Source organism: Engystomops pustulosus, chromosome 8, assembly GCF_040894005.1.
Source record: "Engystomops pustulosus chromosome 8, aEngPut4.maternal, whole genome shotgun sequence".
NCBI classification, from domain to species: Eukaryota; Metazoa; Chordata; class Amphibia; order Anura; family Leptodactylidae; genus Engystomops; species Engystomops pustulosus.
Window position 1 is genome coordinate 63,694,681 of NC_092418.1, and position 10,553 is coordinate 63,705,233.

The window sequence follows — 10,553 nt, forward strand, 5'->3', positions numbered from 1 at the left end:
AACATAGAGTTTGCCAGACAGGACTCAGGGCTTCCTCCTGCGGGCCAATACAGCCCACGGTGTGCTATGCTCAGCGCCATTTTAAAGCAACAACCTTGGCTGCCAAGGCTACAGGAGGAACAAGAGTGTGGACAGAGATTGTTGGAGAGCATGCTCTTGGAACCCTGATTGTTCCTCTTCATAGAACCCTGAATCCAATTCACCATCATCTTTCTATTGTATTGTTGAACTCAGGACACCGATACGATTGAAACCTGAGATACAGCAGGGATCAATAAGTTACTGCTTAGTGTCATCTTGGCACTTTGCAACATATAAGTGGCTTTTGGTTGTACTTTGGGCACTCTATCTCCAAAAGGTTCACCATCAATGTCAGAGTGATGAAGGGTGAAAACATTATGGAAATCACAGGTTGTTCCAGGGAAACAGCGGTCAGTTGACAGCAGCATGAGTAGGCTGCAGAGTGGCACAATGATATAATGTGGAGGTGCCGTTAGCAGCAGCAGGAGCCCACAGAGTGGCACAATGATAGAGTGTGGAGGTGGCAAACAATTCCAGTCCCTGGTAAAGATGGAAGAAGGAGGAGATGGAGAAATTCGCAGCCGATGTGTGGCATCAAGCGGGTGGCAGCATCAGATGCATTAGGTATTGGCGAGTTGAAATTCTGTCCGATCCAAGCCGGATTCATCTTGACAAAGGTCAAGGTCTCTCCACATTGTAGGTGGACAAGCGGGTTCTCCTGGGGGTAACGATGGCCCCCGCTGCACTGAACACCCGCTCTGATGCCACACTACTGGCTGGGCAGGACAGATTTCTCTACTGAAAACTCGGCAAGTTGCAGCCACGCATCAAATTTGGCTGCCGAGTAGTCCATGGGATCCTCTACCTGAGGTGGTAAAGTAGTGTCCAAGTAGGCCACCACCTGCTGGTGCATGGTCCACTCCATGTCCTGCTGCTGCTGGTGGCGGCGGCTACCCTCCTCACTAGGCGGGTGCAGGAAGTTGCTCAATAAGGAATCCAGACTTAAGCTGCTGCTGATGGAGCTGCTACTGCTCCTACTCCCCAGCCCCCCACAGCAGCCATAGCAATAGTATGTGAGCGATGACTGCCAGGAATCCCCCGGTCAGACCTGACAGAGGATGGACAATGGTGCACATAGGCAGCGGCCAATTGTGTGCACATTATTTCTCTCTAGTATGCCAGTTGTTCCTCCCTCTCAGCTGGAAAAAAAGTCACCCATTTTTGACCACCACAGATCACGAAACCACCAGAGATGACAGACCACCACAGATCACGAAAACGAGGGGTTGTGCTCAGGGCCAATTCTAGCCTTTTTGCCGCCTAACGTGAAAATCAAAATGCTGCCCCCCCACTTCCCGCATAAGAGGAAAAAAGTCCTTGTAGCCTAGTACTGAATCATCCACAGTCAAATTAAACATTTACATATAATGATGCATGATATGACAGTTAAATGTGAATATTGACACAGCTATAAGTAGAGAAATGATAACTTACCAGAAAAATGTATATCCAGCTTCTTTCAGCAAAATATTGCACTTAGACGGCCATATAACTATAATGAAGACAGAAAATATTTGATGTTACCACTTCCTGTATACTAGGCAAAACTTGAAACTGCAAATAAATAGAGAATTTAAATAGTAAAATAATAACTTACCAGGATATCTGGATGAAGACTTTTTAAACTTTTTTCTTGCAACTTTAAGCAATCAAATACTTGAAACTATAATAAAGACAAAAATTATTGACAAATAATCAGGATTTTGATCTTGAAAAGAAAAATGCATTGCATATACAATACACTACAAAGTAACAGGAAGACGTAAATGGTTACCCTCTCTCTGGATCATAAAAACTCAACAGCATAAACTTGATAAATTGAAACACAAACCAGAACTTGAAACTTCAACAATATGTTAAAATACAGTTGCTCTTCTTACCTTCTGAGAAGCAAATGTACGTATTGCTTCATTCAGGTCCAATTCTTGGGCAAGTTCATGCTCAATGGATATTGTGGCTAGGCCAATGAGTTTTTCTTATGTCATAGTTGACCGTAAATATGATTTGATGAGCTTTAATTTGGAAAAGCTGCGCTTACCACTTGCAACGGTTATTGGAAGTGTAAGGAGAATGCGAAGGGCGATGCAGACATTTGGAAATATGCTGGTCATTTTTGTTTTCGCAATATACTCTAAAACACTCTTGGGTGTAATACATTCCCAATAATTGTATCTGGAGACAGATTTTAGTGGCATAAATCTGCTGCATCAATATCCCGTTGATTGTCATGTGCAAGAATTTCTCCTAACTTATTGCAATGGATGTTGATTTCTTCCACTGTCCAATCTTGTATTTGGGGCATTTTTTACAGAACCCCAAAGACATTGCTGTGCTCTCGAAGCTGGAAAAAACGTTGCTCTACTGACTGGATTGCACAATCTAAAATCTGATAGAAGAACTGAACTTTGAAAACTTCCTTTGGATCTGTGAGCTGTTCATTCACGGCCTCATAATCAAATAGTCTTCTGCTGCCTTTTCTTCCTTAGACTGCTGGGAAATCTCCATAAACATTCCATTCTTCTGCTTATTTCTTTGCATCCGAATGATATTCTTGAAGGTACAATTTGGTTTTCTCAAATTGTTCTATAACTCCAGAAATGTCCATTTCAATGCCTTGGAGTCTTTTGCTAGCGAGGTTTATTTCAAATAAAATATCAAATCACAGTACAAGACCACAAAACAAATTTAAATTCTGTGCTCTTTTTGTTAAATTCCTCTAGCCTCTGCAACAATCTTTGAGTGAGCTGTGCCTGTCAAGGTAGTATCCTCCATAACTGCAGTCAAGGCATCATCTATTTTTGGCAACTGGTTCCTGACAGCCTGCACAGCATCTATTCAGCTTTCCCAGCGTGTAGTACTCATTGGTTTTAGGGTTAGATATTGTTGTGAAGCTGCCAAATTTTGCTTTAGTATGTTCCATCGTTAAGTAGATGCAGGAAAAAAAAAAACAAAAAAAACAAAACCACATGTAAAGGCTTTGAATCACAATAAAGAAATCCACAGCTCCCACACAAGTATATGCAGCATCACTGACCACAAGGTTCAATAAATATAAGCTGCAAGGTACAAAAAAGGATTTAGTTCCCGCACACGAGCCTGGACACCGCTGATTTTGCCTTTCATATTGGCGCCGTTATCGTAGCCCTGACCTCGCATATCTTTGAAGTCAATTCCAAGTTTTTCCAGATGTTGAAGGACACTTGTCATTTCGGCACCTGTTGTGCTTTCCATTTCAATAAAACTCAAGAAGTGCTCTTTAATCGTCACTACAGTGGTATCACTTTCCTGCAATCGAAAAAAGTGCACCATTAAAGTCATCTGTTCTCTGTGGCCAATGTCAGGAGTGCAGCTGAAGATAACCGAGTAATATTTTGCAAAATGCAGCTGTGCTAAGATCTTCTGCCTTACTTGTTGTGCCAGTAATTTGATCATCTCGTTCTGAATTCCACTTCCAAGCTAATGATTTTAAGTTTCATGATTGGTTTCTCCATGACCTCATCAAATTCGCTTATTTCAGGAAGTTTCCATTATTTTTAAAATAATTTGTTGGATGTCTCACAGAAAGCTAAGTTTTGCACAGCCAGTTTTTTAACAAGCACAATCAATCTTTTCAAAACATTTTGCCAGTGATGTTTCAGCTTCAATAACTACTTTATTTTGATCTTCGATTGTTAGGTTCATCTGCAATCTTGTCTCAAGATCTTTCCATTTCTGGAATGCTCTTTCATGGTAATCGGTTTTTCGTGGGTCGCTAAATTTCTAACCAAGTTCCTCCAATCACTTGTACCAGTAAACACATAACAGCTATAATAAATCGAGAAGGTAAAATTTTTGCAGCAAAAGCAATAAACAGCATCTTTGCTTGCTGAATACATGAGCCACTGAATTTCTGTTATCTCCTTGTTGGGAAGTTCACGATTATAATGCGAGCGGTCAAAGCTTCGTTTACTTCCATCCTTGGGATATCTAAAATATTTCACCTGCTGTGGACCATGCAATACAAGGAAATCTCTTAGGTTTCTGTTCATGTCCATTCAAGATCCGGATCTTGCAATAGTGTAGGCTTAAAGTCCAAACTGGATCCAGGCCGCAGATCAAGCTCCACCTCAGTTGCACTGTGTTCCAGTTCAGCTTCTTCTGGAACCGAAATCATGTCCATTCCTGATGTTGATGTAGTAGATAACACCTCTGCAAATATGTCTTCAGAACTTTGTTCTTCAGGAACATGTAAAAATTCAGGAGACGTTGCTGATGTCTGTAAGGAACCAGAAAGTTCATCAGGTGCAAGGTTGCATGAAGAAGTACTTGTGCTAGGATCAACACCCTCTGCCACCTTCATGCAACTTTTTGGCAAACACAGAATGTTTACACAAATGAGTACATACAAATTTCCCAATAAAACTCACATCCAAACTGAGAAAATATATATATGCCACTATATGCAACATTAACAGTTATTTATGCTATGCAATATTTAATTAAAGATCTAGATGCAATCATTAAATTTGGCCAATCACATGGTGGCACGTCACATGGAAATAGAGAGAGCAGGGACTCGAGGAAAATATGCAAAGTTTCCAAGATGGGATTAGGAAAACTACGCCTCTTTTAGGGAGATTATTTGATATTTATAAGTCCCTATTCTTGCTGCTTCCAATGAGTAGGGTAGCACTGTAAGAATTTGAGGACAGGTGAGTAGTTTTTATATTATGCATATTAATGTATTTTAATTTATTTGCAGGCTCCTGGAACTTATGGATTAAATAACAAGTGGATTTTATTACAGTTTAAAACTCGCCCAGATCCCTTGACCATTTTATAATTTCTATTAAAAAAAAAAAATTGTGTGTGTGTGTGTGTTTTTTTTTTTTTTTAAATTGTTACCACCATGCAGCCTTAGTAATATTCGCTATCTTACAGATTGCAACCAAGGCTGGGGCTTAGTGTTGACCAATAACCCCCAAACAATTACCTCGGCACCCACCGCCACCAGGGGTGTCGGGAAGAGCCGAGTGCCTGCAGGAACAGACCATCTACACTGGTGGTCTGGCCCTGAGGCGGCAGCAGACTGTTTTTTCTGGGCCAGGAAGGGCCAAATATATGGCTCCATCCTGCCCTGGTACTGCCAGGCTGCTGCTGCTGGTTGTATCTGGCTGAAAAAGTAAAATATAGGGCAGTGATGGTGAACCTTTTAGAGACCGAGTGCCCAAACTACAACCAAACCCACTTATTTAAAAGCAAAGTGCCAACATGGCAATTAAAGCATGCCTGAACGGGAAGAACTGCAGGGCCCAGAGCAGGAGCTCGAATAACAGCCTTGGCAGCACCTCCTTCCTCCTCCTGTAGTCCCATCCAGCTAACGATGTGCAGCTTTAACCACAGCAAATCCTGGGTGGCCAGGACCCGCAGGAGGAGGTTTTCAGTCCTGTGTAGAAACTCTGTGCTGGGGTGATGGCCTGGGTGCCCACACAGAGCGCTCTGAGCGCCACCTCTAGCACCAGTGCCACAGGTTTGCCGCCACTGATATAGGGGAACTCATGTTGTTGTTTTTCCATGGGTTCCAGGAGCTTAGAAAATTTAAAAAACCCAACTAACGATAACATGCAAAACAAATGTGTTTAAGATGCATGCATTCCGAAACGTGCATTTCAAAATGCATACAAAAATCAACTGTGGAAATACACCCTTAGGCTACTTTCATACAACTGTAATATATATATTTAGAAAAATGGCAGCACTCCGAGATTCAATGTGGTCAAAAACGTACCATTTTATTCCAGCATGTGCCAAGCCAAGCTGAGTGTTATTTTTCCATTATTGAGTGCTGCTATAATGTTTTTTGTACTATATATATATATGTCCCCCAAAGGTTAGCAACAGGCGCACAGAGCGGTATGGAATGAGATGAGACATGTCCTATCTCACCCTGTATTATGGAACAGTGCGCCATGTATCACCATGGAGAGGGGCGGGGATGAGAAGCGCTCACCCCCTTCTCCTCTCCCGGGCACCACTGTGTGCCTGCCGTGTCGTAGTGTGAATGTAGCCTTAAAGGGGTTTTCCCACTAATCAAGTTAGGCCCTATCCACAGAATAAGGTCCAACTTGCTGCTCTGTGGTGGTCTCCGTGATGAGACCTGACGAGATCATGAGAATAGGTGGACATTGGACTCCCATCGACCCCCCCGTTGTTCCCAGAGATGAATGGACCGTTCTGCTCCATTCATCTCTAAGAAGCTGACGGATTTCTATGAAGTGCTGCGCTCGGCCATCTCTGCATGCGCAGCCGTCTGCTCCATTCATCTATAGGAGTGAAGAGGGGTCCGACTGGGGTACCTGGGACCCTGTCAGACCCACTTGTGATCTGTAGAGCTGTGTGACGGCTTATTTTCTGCATAACAAATTGCACCTCATAGTGAAGGTATTTAATATTCCATGTCGTGTACTCAGAAGCGGGAAAAAAAAAATTCCAAATGCAGTGAAAATGCAGAAAAAAAAAACGCATTTGCGACATATTCTTGTGGGCTTTGATTTTATGGATTTCACTATACCCCCCAAATGACATGTCTACTTTATTCTTTGGGTCGGTGTAATTACGGGGACACCAGATTTGTATAGGTTTTATAATGTTCTCATACATTTACAAAAATTAAAACCTCCTGTACAAAACATTTTTTTTTAAATTGCCATTATTGGCGCCAATAACTTTTTCATACTTTAGTGTACGGAGCTGTGGGTGGTGTCATTTTTTGCAACTTTGGATGGCGTTTTCATTGCTATCATTTTTAGGACTGTACGACCTTTTGATTACCTTTTGATCTTTTAATATTTTTCAAAATGGCAAAAAAGTGCCATTTTCGACTTTGGGCGATATTTTCCATTACAGGGTTAACGCAGTGAAAAACCGTTATTATATTTTGATAGATCAGGCATTTTCGGACCCCGTGATACCTAATGTGTTTATGATTTTTACTGCTTATTAATATTTATGTCAGCTCTATGGAAAGGGAGGGTGACTTGAAATTTTAGTTTTTTTATTGTTATTAATTTTTTTTAAACTTTTTTTTTACCTTAACTTATACTATTTTTCAGACTCCCTAGGGTACTTTAACCCTAGGTTGTCGATCGATCCAATCATATACTTCCATACTACAATATGCCAGTATGTGGGGCGCCCATGCGCCGCCATCTTTTTGAAGCCGCTAACGGCGATCGGCAGGAAAAGTCTGTTCTATGCTTTACATACTAAAATGAACTGATATGCTACATTATGGGTTTGTCTGAATTTAGCAACAGAATTCGGTTTGGAACGCGGACTCAGGCCAAAATGTGACCCAAAACACCAGCTCCATCACCACCACCATGGTGTCCCAGTCCCTTAATTCCTGTTTGCCTCTTTTTAAAAGACCTGCAGTGCCAACTATACAGTGATAGCACCTTTAGGATCTAGGTACTACTGCAAGCTATTCTCTGACAATAGTACCTTTAGAATCTGAGTATTAAAGCACAATGTTCTCTGACAACAGCACCTATATCAGTGGTGGTGAACCAATGGCACGGGTGCCTGAGGTGGTACTCAGCACTTTCTGCGGGCACTCAGGCCATCACCCCAGGACAGAGTTCACCCAACACTGAATTTTCCCAGGCAACTTAAGAGATGCTGCTATTTTAAAGCAACACTTTCTTGGCTGTTTGGAACTGCAGGGATAGTAAAAAGGTGTTGACAGAACTGCAATATCTTTGGAAGTCCTCCTGCTGGACCCACTGCTCTCCCTGTACAGAGGCCCTGGACAGAGGCTACAATGATAGTTTGAATTTTCCTTCCGTCAACTATATTGGTGGAGTCAAGGTACCGATACAATTGAAAGATGTGGAAGAACAGGTAGCAATAAGTTACAGTATAATATTCCATGCTGGCACTTCACGCTAAATAAGGGGATTTTGGTTGTAGTTTGGGCTCTTGGTCTGTAAAAGGTTTGCCATCAATGACCTATGTGATCTAAACATTAGCATGTGCCATGGGGTCACTTACAAAAATAAGGAAAATTCTAAGAAAAATACTTTAGGGCCTATTTACTAAGCTCTGTGCGACAGTTTTCTGTCAGACTTTGCACATTCTTTCTAGTGCAAACTGCTTGCATAGGTATTTAAAAATGCATCTGCACTACACAAATTTCTGCACTGAAGAGGGCGTTTCTGTGCTCAGTTGGACAGTGCGCCAGATTTTTCACACGCACCGTATTAAAGGCGCACCAGAAAGTGGAGCTGTGCAGATTCATGAAGAACAAGTGCCAGAAATCCTAAACCTGGCACCATCTGCATACTACACAGGCACACTGCATACAGTGCAGTTTGCACTGATCTTAGTAAATGTGCCCCATTTTCTATCAGGCGAACATTAAAGGAATCATAAATACACTATATACATTGTTCATGTGGTAAATGACTATTCTAGCTGCAAACATCTGGTTTTCAATGCACTATCTACATAGGTGTTGTGGGGGTTATGCTTCATCACAAAGGTCACCAAAACAGTACAGGCCCTTCCTGTCTTAAGGACACCAGACTTACAGACAACCCCTAGTTAAAGACTGACCCCTCGGCCCACTGTGAAGCTCTCTGGATGCTTTACTATAGTCCCAGACTGAAATGATCAGCTGGAAACTGTCTGTAATGAATCTTTATAGATAATCCTTAATCCAATTACAGCAAAAAAAATTTTGAAACTCAAATTGACACTGGGGCAAATGGATCGACCATTATAAAATATACAGTTACGACTTACATACAAATTTAACTTAAGAATAAACCCAATTTAAGAATAAACCTATGGAACCCATCTTGTACGTAACCCGGGGACTACTTGTAATGACCAATAATGGAAGGTTTATTTAACCCTTTAATGGAAGTAATAGCATGTCACGGGTCAGCTGCGGGTGCATGGAGAGGGCTCACAGGCTGATATATATCGCAGCAAAGATTTACCGGTAACAGACGTGATTTCTGCTACCACTGATTACAGGTGTTAACCTGCACATTGCCGCCGGCAAAGCTGCATCTTGTTGGAGATGGTGGCTCCCGGTGACATCGGGGAGCGGCGATCTGTTGCTATGACCACCTCGGGTCTTCCGGAGACCCAAGGCTGTCTCATTTTAATCCATTCATTACAATATGCGATAAGCACATTGTAATGAATGAGGAGGAAAATCCCATTATGCTGCCACACAGTAGAATGGCAGTATCAATCGGACAACCTAGGGTTAACGTACCTTGGGGGGGGTCTGAAAAATAGTAAAAGTTAAAATTTTAAAAAAAGTTTAAAAACTTATTTAAAAATACCCTACAAATTTAAGTCACCCCTCCTTTCCTTAGAAATGCCCGATCAAAATATAATAATTTTTTTTCACAGAATTTAACCCATAGCGAAAAATGGCCATTTGAAAAAAAAAAAAAAAAAAAAAAAAAAAATCTAAAAAAAAAAAAGTGATCAAAAGGTCATACAGTCCTAAAAATGGTAGCATTGAAAACTTCATCGAAAGTCGCAAATAAATTTACACCAAAGTAAAAAAAAAAAAAAAAGTTATTAGTGCCAGAAGATGGCAAAATTAAAAAAAAAAAAAAAAAAAAAAAAAAAAATTGTACAGGAGGTTTTAATTTTTGTAAATGTAAATTTATACCAAATTTGTATAGGTTTTATGTTTTCATAAAACATAAAATCGCTCCAACCTAAAAGATTAAAGTAGACATGTCACTTGTGGCATACAGTGAAAGCCGTAATATCCAAGCCCACAAGAAAACGGTGCAAATGCGTTTTTTTTCACCAATTGCATTTAGAATTTTTTCCCCCCGCTTCCCAGTACATGGCATGGAATAATAAATACCATCACTATGAAATGCTATTTGTTATGCAGATGTCAAAACATGCTGTAAAAAAAAAAATTAAAAAGTTATAGATTTTTTATTATGGGGAGTAAAAAATAAAAAAAACAAAAAAGGGCCAGGTCTTTAAAGGATTAAAACAAAGTCACTAATGAAAATAGACAGCTTTCTTCAGCAGGGTGCAAAATGAAGGCATAACATAAAGTTCACTTTTCTTCAGGCAAAAGGCTTTAACTTAAGACATGTTATCCTTACCATACAGTCTATAAAGTTACAGCAGAGTCCTCCAGCGTCTCTGACCCAGTCCTGAGACAACAGCAGGAGAAAAACACCAGGCCAACACTACAGGCTGGGAGCCACACACTCCCAGCTTTTCTGAACCTCCTGGCTAATAAATGCAAAGCAACACCTGGCCTGGATACATGGGAGTAGTCATCCCACCCAGCTCTCAGACTACTCCAGTAAAAGCCGGCCTGGATCAACTGCAGCAAGCAGCTATACTACCTTTAAACAAGGGTTAGCAACCTAAAGTTACTGACAAAGATTAGCTGCGTATTTCACTGAGGCCAGGCACTTTAGTGATAGTTATTGGCC

General features: G+C 41.1%; 1 long non-coding RNA gene across 1 annotated transcript in view; it reads right to left on the reverse strand.

Moving 5' to 3' along the window:
- Positions 1–10,317, reverse strand: part of LOC140074507 (uncharacterized) — a 63,136-nt gene extending 52,819 nt beyond the window's left edge. The window contains exons 1-3 of the long non-coding RNA XR_011849205.1: positions 10,215–10,317; positions 1,679–1,744; positions 1,516–1,573 (exon numbers count right to left, since the gene is read on the reverse strand). This is a non-coding gene — a long non-coding RNA (uncharacterized lncRNA). The remainder of the gene's footprint in view (positions 1–1,515; positions 1,574–1,678; positions 1,745–10,214) is intronic.
- Positions 10,318–10,553: the final 236 nt, after the last annotated feature.